The sequence below is a fragment of the Pinus tabuliformis genome, chromosome 5_2 (genome assembly GCF_031772625.1).
Source record: "Pinus tabuliformis cultivar Carrire ecotype Pingquan chromosome 5_2, CPIR1, whole genome shotgun sequence".
NCBI classification, from domain to species: Eukaryota; Viridiplantae; Streptophyta; class Pinopsida; order Pinales; family Pinaceae; genus Pinus; species Pinus tabuliformis.
This window is the reverse complement of record NC_142306.1, coordinates 1,021,484,277-1,021,498,914: the sequence shown is the minus strand read 5'-3', so window position 1 is coordinate 1,021,498,914 and position 14,638 is coordinate 1,021,484,277.

The window sequence follows — 14,638 nt, the reverse complement described above, 5'->3', positions numbered from 1 at the left end:
CTAAATGATATGCTAAATTTGTGACACCAGTTCATCACGCTGCAGGCTGAGCTATTTGATGTTGATCTTTTTCTCACTCATCACCTAAATCGTGTGGCCCTCCCTAGCATGGAGCTCTACTGTTATTCCATCCTATAGTTGGTACAATGTGTCTCGTGGAAGGGCAGCCAAATTAAGGCCAAGTCCCTTGATCCTGCCCACCGCAGCTCTGTCGTCCTCATTCTCTGCTATTAGTGCTCCTTCCAGTAGCACTATGGTGTTGGCCATCTTTGCGCATAGCAGCTGCTCCGCTGCTGATGTGCCTACTGCGCCGTAGGTGGCTATGGTTCCTTCGTGTGGGGGTTGCACCTGTAGTTCCTGCAGCTACACCCTTAGGGCCCCCAACACAATCTGCTGCTCCGACATGGCTTCCTGGAGCACTTCCTTAGTGACCTCACGAACCGTGTTGCCGATGTCATAGAGGTCGCCTTCTGTTAACGTGATCAGGTCGATGGCTAATTTGGAGGCCTTGACCTTTTTCCATGGACCTGATCTCTCTATGACGCGTGGCCTTCTCAGTTGGGTGGAAGTTGTGCCCGGGTCTGTGCCTTCTTCTACAAGGTCTATGTCCTCCACTTCCTATCCTATAGACAAGTCCTGGCCCTCCTCGTCCTGCGTTGTGGTCGCCCCTGTTGTCTGCGCTACTGCTACTACTTCGGCGGCCTTTGCCTACTCTGCGGCTGCCTTTTCTTCCTCGCAGACAACCCTTACCTCTGCGGCTGCTTTTTCATTGTGCCTCTTCTCAGCCAACTTCGTGACATGCCACTTGGGTTCATCCTTTCGTTTCTATGCTACTGTCCTGTCCAGCTCTGCTAGATCTAGGGCATGCCACTCTGGAGGCCATGATTCTAACACTGAAATGATTACATCATCAATGGCGATGAAGGGGAGCTTGGTCCATTACTACATTTGATCCTTACATGCCTTGATGTAAATATTATGCATGTTTTCCTTGAAGTCTGCAAAGCTCCGCAGACTGTTGTGCACTGTGTGGGACAAGCGCGGCCGTCTATTGATCCACATTTGGATGCTCACCTCCATGAGCATCCAGAATATCTTTGTCTCACGAATACGCTTCATGTCCTTGGTAGCCTAGATCAACACATACTTTGCAGCCTCTACTAAGTCCTGTTCAATGCTAGGGAACTAACTGTCCTCTCACAATTCTCCTATTACTAGCAAATGGACAAGAGCAACCATGCTTAGTGGAAGGTCTAACCCTGCTCTTGGGATTCATTGTAGTTGGTCAAGATTTCCTCACAGAGGAACTTGGCCCAATTGAATTGGACCCTCTCTGCACATTTTTCGGCTAAGGAAACTACCGGCACTAGTACCTCATCACCACAACATTTTCTCATTACCTTCCCAGCGAGGAGTTGGGTGGCTATCCACACCCCTTTATCTTTGATGCTGTGGATTGCATAACCCCTCTTTTTCTTCTCAAGCTTATATTTGTTCTTCATGGCCTCCACGAGTGCCAAATCTCTACTTTTTCCTACTATCGCTGTGGGGTCCTTTCCCTTACAGGGGATTCGGGAAATTCTATGGATGAGATCCACCATGATGGGAATAGGCTCCTCCAGCTATAAGTACCCATCGTGCACTAGGAAAAGTAGCTGCATGATGACAAAAATAGTGATAGGTGCGCAGTGAAAGGGTGGAATCCTCAGCATATGAAGCAATCTAGCCTTCTCCACACCACGCAACCATTTTCATAGTTCTAATGTTGTGAACGGCCCCTCCGTGCTTTGCTTCATCACGCTCTCCATTTCTAAGTGTGGGAACTTCTCATTGTCCGGGAGGTCCCAATATTCAAACTTCATTGTGGGCACGCGGCCCAGGTGTGAGCCCCCAAACACAATTCCATCAGGGAGGAGCAAGGTCTAGAGTGCGCTCTTGGTGGCATCCAGATCCTTTGGTATCTTAGTTTTCCCTTTCTGCGGAGGGACATACTCAGGCAATTTTACTGTAGAGCGCACTGACTAGATGTCTTCTTCCATGTCCTCTACTTCCTCTATCTTATCAATGAGAGCCTATAGGTTCTCCTCCTCGTCATCTGTCTTAATGGTGAGAACCTTACCCTTTTCTTCCATTGAGAGTTTACCAAACCGCAGATTCCTCGGGGACATGTGAATTGGTCCCGCTGCTTTCTTATCTTTCTTGGGCCTCGGCATCTGAGGTGATTTTGGGATTTCCAATGCGACCCCAGTATCTCCGGGAACATCATGTACCGTGGGATTATACACGACCTCGTTGGTGGTTCCTACTGTAGAGCCCAAACCTCTCCTAGTAGCCACCATCCTGTTTGAACTGTCTGTGGTCATTTGCGAACTTCAGGGCTCAAATGTCACTCAACGCTCAACACTCTATGCTCTAATCAACTTCTCAAATCTCAAGTGAACAAGTGTTGTCTCGTGGCTAGCCCCCTTGAGTTTTATAGCACCTTTTGAATTCAATTTTGATTGTTCCCCCCAATTTTGGGCCATCAATGCTTTCTTGGCGGTAGATTGCCCCAAATATTACCCTTAATTTGTGTCTTAAATGCTCACTGCCCGCTTCCTTTTGCCTAAAATTGGACATCCCATCATGAATAGTGACACCAACGGTCACTTCCCAGCCTACCTGTGTGGCAGTGCAGCCCCCTATGCACGGTCATGACCCTTGTTACATGCTAATTCTGCGTGCACCTCCCTCATCGTGCACCTCCCAAACAGACTCTTTCATAGTCCCACTCTCTCTTTCAGCTGCCTGAGCACTGAGAGTGTGCTTCCTACGGCTAGTCAAGTGGTTGCACCACCTGTGCGAGACTTCAACTTTCCTTCTATTATAGTCCACGGAAACTCCTCAATTTCCTTCGTGACAGCCGGCGCTATGCATTATACTGTATGTAGTGCACTCCCCTGGTTACTGTGTTTGGTAAGGTGTGGTCGTAGCCATGGCATCAGATTCATAAATTCTCGGCGAAAATCTTCTAATCCAGTGGTATGATCATCCGCACCTTGTCTTGTTATCCTTGGTTGATCGATGAGACATGCTTGCTTAATCTCATTTTCCATCCTTTTGATCTCAGCATCCATCAAAATGCTTTTCTTCCTTAGTCGTACTCAAACTTTTTCAAGTTCACGAAGTCTAAGGTTCCCTCACCGAATGGCTTCCTGAATCTCTATGTGTTCGACCTCACATAGCTGTGTGATTTCTTCGTCCTGGTCTTTGCATACTATCACAACTATGAGAGCTATTACGTGTGGATTCCTGTTTTCATTCTCTTCAGGAATTACGGTCCCTACTCTGTTTCACACCTTCAGAATCATTTCCGTGGTTAGGGTTTTGCATATGGTCCTATAAGACCATCAAACCGCTAGTACACGCAGGTACCAATCAGTGTGTCTTGCCTGGTGAACCTTGTTTAGTACTTCATACACCCTATTGAATGCTTCACTATGGATAATTGGTAGTGCGCATCACCTTTCCTGCTGTTGCGATTTGTTCCGATTCTCTATTCTGGGAGTGGTGTGTGCTTGTGCGGGATGTACAGCATATGTCTGTACCCATTTGGAAAGGTGGGCACGCAAGTCATTCCACCCTTGCTGACTGGCTCACATTCTGAGATAGGGTTTTCCAAAGCGTAGGTGCACCATCCTTCTGCATCTGCACCAGTCCTCAGAATTTACTTGATACGTACCCCACCATTGCGCAGGCATCGCGCACAATGCCCACTTTAGCGCATCGAACCACTGTTGTTCTGGTACTACTTTTTCAAATTTGCTCAGGAATTCATCCATCACTATCAACCCATCATATGTTAGTAGATCCCTTGCTTCTGTTTTCATGCAGCGTAGTGATCTAACCATCATGTTGCAATTAAGTGTTGTTACTTTGTGCAGCTGATTCTGCCATCGTTCTATCTCTTCGCCTAAATCCGAGGTGCAGGAGCTTTCACGCTCCCACGAAATCATTCCATCTGTAGTTGGATTCATCCAATCCTCTTATCACATAGTTATCTTGTAAATACAATCGATATCGTCATCACTATCGTCATCGCGCACCAGTTCAATGTGTTATCACTTAGAACCATAGTTCATGTATGTAATGTTGTCCACAAGGTTCATATAAAGGTTTTCATTTTTGTGAATAGGTTTATATGTGTGTGTCACTTTGAAATGTGAATTTCAAAAGGTATTGATGTAAGTTTGTGTAAGAAAAAATCGTTAGATACCCTCCATCATTGTCAGTTAAGACATGTCATGTCATTAGTACTTTGCGCAGTTTCGCAGCGCATGTTTGTTTGGTCCATTTAGCTGCGCAATGATGATTCCGTCTTTTCGCAGCGTACTGTTTATCAGCCATTTCGTAGCGCGTTTTGTTAAATTTGAACTGTCCGCGCTATGAAATCGGGGTTTCAGGGTTTTTGTAGCGCTTGTTCTTGGAATGTCAAATCCGGGAGGGGTGAGTCATAGGTCCGTTCATGTTTGTCAGTTGATGTCATCTCCCAGTCATGATAAATCATCATTCCGCCATAAGGTCCAGAGTCATGCATATGAATGTCAGCTTAAGGGATCTTATGAGGTATGGTTATGTCATAATGTGTTTTCATAATGTGTAAACATGTTTGCTGTATGAGAAGCCCAAGTTCTCATTTAAAGGGATCATTGCAAGCGAGCCTGCACTCCAAAGTCGAGATTGTTTTCGCGCTGTAGCTGCCATTAGTTTCCTGTGCGAAAATATCCGAAGCAAGATGGAAAAGAGGGAACATCGATCCGGTAAGTGTTTGAGGACAGAGCCGGAGGGGTTAGATGTTACTCTCGGGGATGAAGGTGTAGCAAGAGCCTTTCGAAATGCTGGTTGCTGGAGGTTCTGCGAGAAATTGAAGGGAGGACATGCAGAGGTAACGAAGGCTTTCGCATTGAATTTTACTGGACTGAATTCAAAGGTGTCAATGTTAGAGTTTCCTGTGTCTCCTGAAGCTATTTCCACTGTCACTGAAATTCCGAGGGGTGGTCATGAATGGTTCAAAAACTTTAAGTTCGACATGAGTCCCTGTAAAGAGTTTTTGAAGGAACCTTATGTAAATGAGGACCTCACCAAAGCGGTGCCAAGGAGTTACATAAAAGAACATTATGCTATGCTCCTCACATGCATCCAGAAATACCTGACATGCGAGGGAAGGTACAATAAAGTTTACTCCTACCACTTCAAACTCTTGTTGCATTTCACAGGTAAGGTTTCAATAGACATACCTTTCTATTTGTTCAGAAGCATTAGTAAAATGTGTGATAAAATCCAGTTAAAGAAAGATGGTTGTGAAACATCCCTGTTTCATCATGGTTTAGTAAAGTTGCTGGTGTTGGATGCTTTACAAAAGATTGGCAGAGATTGGGATTCATTTGTGTTTATGGCCGGCTTCCCAAGCAAAACAGGCCTCACTCCATTGCCTGTGAGGGAAAGGGAAGAAAGGAGTGAAGAACCCACTCTGGCTGAGCTTAGGAAAGAGGTGACTGACCAAAAGAAGCCTAAAACCAAGTTAAGGAAATCAGAGAAGTCTGTGGCAGCAAAAGAGACACCTAAATCATCAGCTCAGGAAACTCCTAAGCCATCATCTAAAGAGACACCTAAATCATCAGCAAAGGAAACTCCTAAGTCATCATCTAAGGAGACACCTCAGTCATCAAAGCAGAAGATCCAGAAAAAGAAGGATGAAGCTAAATCAAGTGAAGTTGAAAAGATTTCAAGGGTGAAAACCAGAGGTCAACTAAACAAAGAGAAAGGTAAGTCAATTACTGTGGAAGAAAGCCCTATTTCGAAAGGCAGTTTAAATGACTTACTTGAAGCTATTGAACTTGAGCAAGATCAGCCAATACAGATTGAACCAATAGAGTTTGAGCAAGATCACCCAGTGCAGCCAATGCATATTGACCTCACTCAATCTTCACCCGAAAGTTCTAAAAAACCAAGAGCTTCAAAAAGATTGAAATTTGAAGAGCCTAGTAAAGAATATGCTTTCAAGCCACGTAGACCAGTCACAAGAAGACAAATGAAAGAAGTGGAGAAAGCGCAGAAAGAGAAGGCACCTTTAAAAGTGCCTAGTACAGATGTACTTGAGGTTTTGACCAGAACAGTTCAAGCAGCCAAAAGTAAAAATAAGGGTAGTAGGGTCATCATCAGCCAAGGTGGAAATGTCATTGCTATCAAGCAACAAGCAGGAACAACACAAGAAGAAGTGCCTCAGATTAAAAATGTTTCTAAGGAAAGGGCAGTGAGATATGCAAATTATAAAAGGGCTGTGATAAAAGGCAGAACAAGTTTAATGAGCCAAACTGACTCAGTGTCTGATGCATATGTGTGGACGGTGCCAGCTCTGAAGCAGGCAAAAATCATGAAACAGATGAATACAAGCTTAAGAGCAGAAAACAAGGTTTTGAAGGAAGAAATTAGCATTTTGAAGAAGAAGCTAGGTAAACTAGCTGATTAATCCAAGGGGAAATTTGCTTTTCAAGTTTTGATAAATTTTGGCTGTCATCATTTCGAAACTTTTTGGAGCCCTTACACCTGTACAAAATAGCTGAAGAAATCACGGAGTTAAGTCATCAGTGATTTAAAGGTCATATGCTTTGTTTTGATTACCTACAGCAGTTTCGTAGCGCGCTACGAAACTGCTGTAGATGACTGTTTATGTGAAAAAAATGAAATTGATGCTGAGGTCAGCAAATCTTAAAAGGGATGACTCGAGGCCAGCATGGAGATTATACAAGGCTATCTAAGCATTCAAAAGGTGACAGGTGTGAGTATGTAAGGAAAAGGTGAAATTTTTGTCTTTGGTTAAAGTCTTCCTAAAGTTACTTTATAGCCGAAATATTAGGGTTCTGGTAGGGTTACCGAAATTTTGAGTGGTACACCTGTTTAGTTCACAAAGTGTCCAGATCATAAGGCATATTGAATTATGCGTGGTTATTAGAAGAAGTAAATGGCTTGGAGCATAGTCTTTTAATGCATGAAGACTAATGGGAGGCAGAGACCGTGAACATAGGACACAGATCCTCATCAGTTGATGAGTCATCCATATATCAAGTATCCGAAGCTGCTCATTCAGTGAATGTTCCTCCAGCATGTCTTGGCTATTACTGAAGTGATACAGGTGTCCAATTTCAAGAAAGCATCAATGCACACGAGGAGATAGACTTAGAGTTTCAATGGGAATGGGACTCTATGTTTTCACAGCGCAATACCTTTGTAATTAATTAGTTTGTTTAGATATGGATAAGGCAATTAATGATAGGATTTCGAGCTCCCTTCATGCTTGTTGAGGAGTCTCAAGTAGTTGTATTTTGGTTTTCCTATATATAGAAATGACTCTGATGTAAAAAAGGTTGGACATTTTATACAAAAACAGAGTTATTTGGGCCAATGTAAAGACTTGTTACAGTAATAGTAAAACAGTGGTTGTTTCTTCTCAAGATTCTCAATGGATTATTTTGTTCAAATATGATGGTGGTGTTTTCTCTTATATGTTCTTTTACAGCCTTGTTATAACATAATCACTCAGAATTCATTTCTAATGCTCTGACTTCCTGTATGTTTGGCAAGCTGTGGTTTGTGTGAGATATGTTTGAACATCTAATGCAAAGAGCCTTGACTTCCATGAAATGACTGTGCTTTTGTTTATTAAATGTGTAAGACTCCATAGCCCAATGAAGACCAATTTGATATGTGTTCAACCAGCTTTGTTTTCATGAATGTGTGAAGAGTTAGCCATCTGTTGTTGTAATTGATTTCGATCAAAAGTCTGTGAGAGAGCCCTCTCTGACTAGGAAGGCTAATTCCTAGTCTAAAGTCTGGTTGAAAGAGTTACATAAAATCTTACTTGGTTGCAGCCCTTAGTACTGATTTTGTGATAACACAGTGTATCACTCCTTCGGCTGGATCTAGTGATACTACTACACGTAGTGACTTTTTCTCAAAGATCATTTTGCATTTCTTTAGATTTATGACTCTGTTCATATCATTGGCCCAGTCTATTCCTAGTAGTGCGGGATAAAGATTACTGTCACTGACAATCTCTATCACTTCAAAATCTGCCTGCGCGCTTGCACCTTCAATATCTACCATTACCCCTTGCAATCTTCCCATGGGAAAGATCTTTTGTTGGTTTGCCATTCGTAACTGAATAGGAGATCACTGTGGCGTGGGTTTGCCCATGCATTCCCATGTTTGTTTTGGTAGTACATTCACATCTAATCCCAGATCTAGGATTACCTGATCCATTTCATATTCACTGATTTTCATAGTCAACCTCATTTCCCTTCTTGTGCACAATACATGCTTTCTGAGTTTCTAGACCACGCGTGGTTCTCCTAACCCCGCGCACCTAGTGATAAGTTCCTATAACCCCTTTAATGCCTTGCTGTCGCGTAGCAGTTTCATGCATGTCTCCAAAAAGGTAGTGAACATTGAAGGATCCATTTCTGGTTCTAACTGATCCTTACTACCTGAAGTGGAGGCCTCCATGAAGCTCTTCTTAGATTCCATGAATGTCTCCTTCGTGCGTTCTAAATTAAATTTAGGTTCCTTTGTAGGAGCCTTACGAACCCACACACCTTCTTCTGGCTGGTTCCCTTTATCATCGTGAGTGGTCACACCACTCCAATCCTGAGCATCATGTTTACATTTGGGTCTTCTTCGCGCAGTTCAAACCTCATCATCTGCAAATTATGAGTCGGAGGTGGCTGAAGTACCCCTTTTTCACATAGTCTTGCTATTAGTGTAGGGCAGTCTTCTGCCTCATGATCAAACTAAGTACAGTAAAAACATGATGTCCTTGTTAGGTTTGTATAATCGTGGGCATAGTGCCCTGGCCCTCCACAATTATAACAAATTAACTGTCTGCAATCCCTTCCTGGTCCCATTCCACCTCGATCTCGATCGCACCCCTAAAATCCATTGTATGCCATTCCTGGATTCAGGTCGAGGGCTCATGTTTCGGTCTGCACCCTGTAGGTAGGGGTCTGATCCATCATTAGTTCATAGCTCTACAGGTGCACTCATCATGGCCTACTGACCTGGAGAAGTTACAAAACAAATGTTGGGATGTCTGCGTATACTTCTGCAATATATGACAATTGTCCATAGTGTGTTTTCCTCCTATCTGACAAATTGCACACCATAATGTATGCGCCACGATCATTCTTGTTTATGCCTCAGGTCTTAATGGCATTGACCCTCCTCCTGCCAAGTAGTTAGAGAACACTAGACAATGGTCCTTGTCATGCCCATGGCCTTTGCATTTTATGCACCATACCTCCTCATGCACCTCCGGCTGAGGTGTCTTGTCTTGTTTCAAACTTTGCATTTCCAGACACAGATTTTGCAATTGTGTGTGGATTTATTGGACTCCCAAACCAGGGTCTTGTATAGGGGTCTCATGCAATCTCATCGCCATGTCTAAAGCTTCGGCCTGGGTGGAAAGTTTTTGCTGTGACAGTGTCGTCCTTAACTGCGGTGTCGGTGATGCTACAAAACATGCTTGGTGCTATCCATCTCTCAATGTCATGTTGGCTTTGCAAATCATACCCTTCAGTCTTTGGTCCAGATCCCAGTGGGTCTCGCCTGGGAGCATCGTGATCATCTTAAACCCAATGATTGATTTTGTTTCTGTCTTTGGCCTGCTAAATTCCCTGTTCAGCTCAGCTTGGATCTCTACGATTCCTGCGTTTGGATGGTCATTAGTATGCTTTATGTACCATGTTAATGTGCAATCTTGCAACGCGCTTACCAGCGTAGCCTTCTTGATATTGTCATCCACGACGCCTTGTGCTTCCCATACTGCTCTTACCATGAACCAGAATTGGTCCGGATCTTCATTCCCTACTCCTCTAAATATCGGTACTTCGATTGCACTTGCCATACTGAACTGTGGTGGTGGAGGAGGTGGGGTGGGTGGATATGGAGGTGAGGAGGGTGAGATGAGTGGCAGTGTGGGTGGAGGTGGTAAATTTAGAATGTGTTGCCTTATCAGACTGACCGCGCTTCTCGAAGAAACTTTCATGAGCTCTTCCTCACTTTCCCGCAAGGGGGAAATTAAGGGACTGGTTTCCAATTCTTCACTACTTCCACTTCTGTAGATATTACCACTTCGTGTAGTCCCAAACATCAATTTATTTGCATAACTCGCTTTTCACATAATAGATTCAATATACTTACTTCGCGGTCCCTTGAGGAAACATCGCTCCACATCACTATAGCTGATGGTCGTATCTACCACGAACTCAGTGATAAATCCTCCTATAATTCGGTTGAGCAAATGATCCAAAACTCACGTGATCTTATCTCCTGACGCTTCTAGTATGCGCACTAATTCTAGAGTCCACATGATTGGTTTGTCGAGCCTACACCTTCCCTGACTGTCTTCTAACTTCGCGATCCACTCATACAGCTCAGAAGGAAAGGATGCAAAGAAAATTTCATGGATTTCTGTATACAAGTAGCACTCCAACCACTGTTCCTTAGTCACTCGCAGATTTCTGTTTTCTAGCACTGCGAACTCGTGAATCTTCTTATCCAACCACTCTTCAATTTCTTTCTTTGTTGGATTCTAGTGGCACGACATCAGACATCCCTTATGCAGATCTAGGTCCTAGCAATGGAACCATTTGTTGGCTTGTAAGGGCTAGACCCAAGTTTAGAAGTGATTTAGCCAAGAAAATCCAAATACTACTAGCCCTTTCGGCAATAGTTTGCGGAGTGCGGACTGAGTTCTCACCCAAAGTAGTATGGGAGGGTGCTAGAACCAAGTTTCTACACCCTGGGGATGTCTAATGAGATTTTGGAGGTCCACGGTTTGACCTTGCATGCACGTTGCTACACACCCCTGTTAGTCCCTCGCAACCTATGATGTTGCTTCTGTGCAGCCCTACTGAAGGCGCGACCTGTATTATACCCAAGTTCCTTGTTATTTAATCTGTTATTACCCAATTACTCAACTTATTTGTGTAAGAATAGTGAGAATTAATAGCATATCCAACAATCATATCAGTGTGTGCGATAAACAAAACAATATAAATGTAAAGAAGGCAATACACAAGTAGATACACATAAATTGGAATCAACTTCTCTTTATTATTCTTTGATCAAGATTACAGACTCGGTACCACCCTGCACACTTAGCTGTGGACTCTACTAGGCCTCTGTGCACTCAGCTACAGAGCCTCTTCCTACTACTATGACCCAATACACTTAGACTCTTACTCTATGCTCGAACCATGCGTATTCATCTATCTCTCCAATTTTCTATCTTTACAACTTAGAGCCTCGCTCTATTTATACAATCCCATGGTCCGCAGACCATGGGTAGGTCAACATGACATTACATTACTTTACAATACTTAGGACAAACAACCCTATGACTCATCCTATACTTCGCGCTCCACATCTATAATTTGTAGGGTCTTACAATACATTTGACCAAAACTTGGGTTTTGAGCCCCAAAACATGCTATGGGGGGATTCCATGCCCAACAAGTTTCAACAGTAGTTCTTGATAAAACCTTTTTTTCCCTATCCACGGCACCAGCACGCCTGTTTTATAAATAGTTGCACCGATCAGTCCAGATGGTCGTGCAAATAACCCTCGGCCAGCGTGATCATGTGCCCAGAAATCGTGCCGACCGAGGGCGCAATTTTTTCTCAAAAGCCTCCCTAAGAATCCAAAAAAATGGTTAAAAGCATAAATGAATAGCATGAAAAATGAGTTCAGGGCTTCAGCTATTACCCGGAACTAATGGCTCGTCAATTGGCCTCTCAGATCTCCCACAATCCACTTCGGAAAAACTAAGGCAAAAGTAGGTAAAAGTCTTCACTACAAAGGTAAAAAGGTAAATGGTAAAAATATATTTACTTTTCCGCTATTTATTCATTTTTTCATGAAAATATAAGGTTTTGTAAATATTTTTCACTCATTTTTCCTCAAGGACTTGATAATACACTTTGCCTTGCTTGTGCAGCGACAGGTGATGGACATTCGACGATGGCGATGAGTCATATTTCAGTGCTTTTCTCGACTCGTAAAACTCATATGAAAATATTGCCAAGTTTCTTTCACTTTTTGACTCGTTAAAGAGAATAAAAATGGGGGGTCCGCTTTCAGCTCTATTCCAACCCTTTAAAAATGAAAATATGGCAGAGCCCTTATCATTTCAAACTTGTTAATGGATGTGAAACGTCGTCCACCTAGTATAAGTTTAACCCTTTTTCGGGCTAGGAGGCACTATTTACGAAAAAGGTACTCCTTGACTAAAATGGTCAAGTGGTTCTCTCAAGTATTCTTTTCTACCTATCCAGGCTTAAGAGACACAAATGTATGAAAATGGACCATGTGGAGTTTTCTTTTACGTGTCTTTTTCAAACTCTCTAAACATGAAAAACATAATGAGTTACAACTTTGTCAGACTCGTTAAACTATTAAATGACATCAAATTTGTCACCATGACAAATGCAAGCTTCTCCTTCCTAGGGCTCGTTACACTTAATAGGTTGGATTTTTTCGAAGGATGAACTTATAGTGCAAGCACATGATATCCCCTTCAAGCTTGCAATAAAAAATAATTGGTGTACTCGCCATAAATGGTGGGGGGAAATTTTGAAATCTATCGAGTCATATCGATAGCTCACTCTTGAACATGACACTCTTTGCTTTGTGTCCGGTGAGGACATCCTCCTTTACATCGTTGACCTTCCTAGGTTTGGGCCATTCATTTTTGCCTTCCATTTGATCTATGCTATGTCACCATGACCACCAATCCTATGGATCCAAAAGCTTCCAAACTTCCAGATGTGTCGTTGATATGTTCAAGAGTTGTCCTTCTGCAGTTACACTTACCTCTGTTCCATAATCATTTTTCATCCTCTTGTCTCACGTCAATGATGTGGGATTAATTATGGCCCTCCTTCGACACAGTCACTTTCTGTCGACATCAAGTCATTATCTACGAAGTTTATCGAGAGACTCCCTTCCGGTACCTTAGAGCTTGCATGCCTTAATGGCAATTTCTTTGCACTTGATGACAAGTTCACATCATTGGCTTTCGATCGAGTGATTTCATAGATGTTCGACTTTATTTCTTGTATTCACATTCTGTGAATTGCGTTGATAGTAACTTGAGGGCCATTGTCATTATTGATGGTTTCTCTTGTGCTTGTTAACAATTTACATCATTAACTGGTAATCAAGCAATGTTCTAGCATGTTCGATGTCAACACATCTATTTGCATGTTAGAATCTGTAATTTGATCAGGTTGTGTTGGAGTGCAAGACCTTGGACTCAGATTACAAGAAGTCCAGGTTTCGAAGTGGTGTCACATGGCTATGATGATATGCATGTCTCTTTTAGATGGCTGGTTGTGTCTAGACCATGAGTTATCATATGTGATCCTTCTCATTATTGGATGGATGCAACCATACCTTGGTTCCGTTATGATCCTCTTTGATGGATGGCTGTGCCCATGCCACGATTCATGTATCATTTGATAGAGATATCAATCTATGTATATGTATTTGTACTTGCTTGCAGGTTTTCTAATGGCAGACCTATTCCCCGCACTGATTTATAAAGCATTTCATCCCTCACTCTAATTCAACCTTCACGCTTTACGGGGCATCTGTTACAAAGCATTTTGTCACTGTCCCTGTACTCCCCATTCCTTGATCCTGGAGGACCTCTACAGTGAATCCCGCATGCTTTGCCTTCACAGAGAAACTCCCACTATGTCCCTCTTCATGAGCATATCACTTCCCTTTTGCACCATTTCACCTGAAACTTTTGTTTCGCCCAATTTACAAGACTGGCGCTAATGGCCTTTGTCTCCCCCACACTGATGTGTAGAGAATAGCACTATTCCCTAGGCCGGCCGGTACGACTAAGTTGTGTTCCAGTTGAGTCGGTCCTATTATGGAAAGTTTTATAAATTAGAGCTGAAGCTTCCATCTCTAGAAGCTCTGTAATGGAAGTTTGGTAAATGGTTTGGCCTGATGGGGTCGAGGATGATAGTTTGGGCTCCTTTCCCCTATAATGATGGAACTACCTCAAGGGATAATTCCTTCTCCGCTGAGAACAGGATCCATCTCCCATCCATCTTTCCTATATAAACCTCCCTTCTTCCCAAGCACAAACTAGTGACATAGTTAGAGTGTTGGCTGAGTGTGAGTATACTATTTTGATTTGACAAGCAAGCTATTACTAGTTGTAGCCATCTAGTTGTTTGAGGGAGAAGTGTGTTTGGTTTGGATTGAAGCCTAAAGGGAAGAGTATTTAAACTATTGTTGTTTTAAACAATCATGAAGTGCTAGTAGAAGTGTGTGGGAACCTGGTCTTGTAAGAGGAAGACTGTGACATCAAGAGAAATGGTTGTAATCTCTCTTTGATATTAATATATGCAACTATCGATTGATTTCCTACATGTTTTGTAATATTACATATTCATGTCTTGATGCTTCTTGACTCATTAAGTAGGTTGAATTGCAATTTGTCTATTATTATGTTTGTGTGATGTTGTTGTTTACTTGTTTCAGGAGCTTGAAGAAGGAAGCAAGAGATTGCTGGAGCGAGAAAGC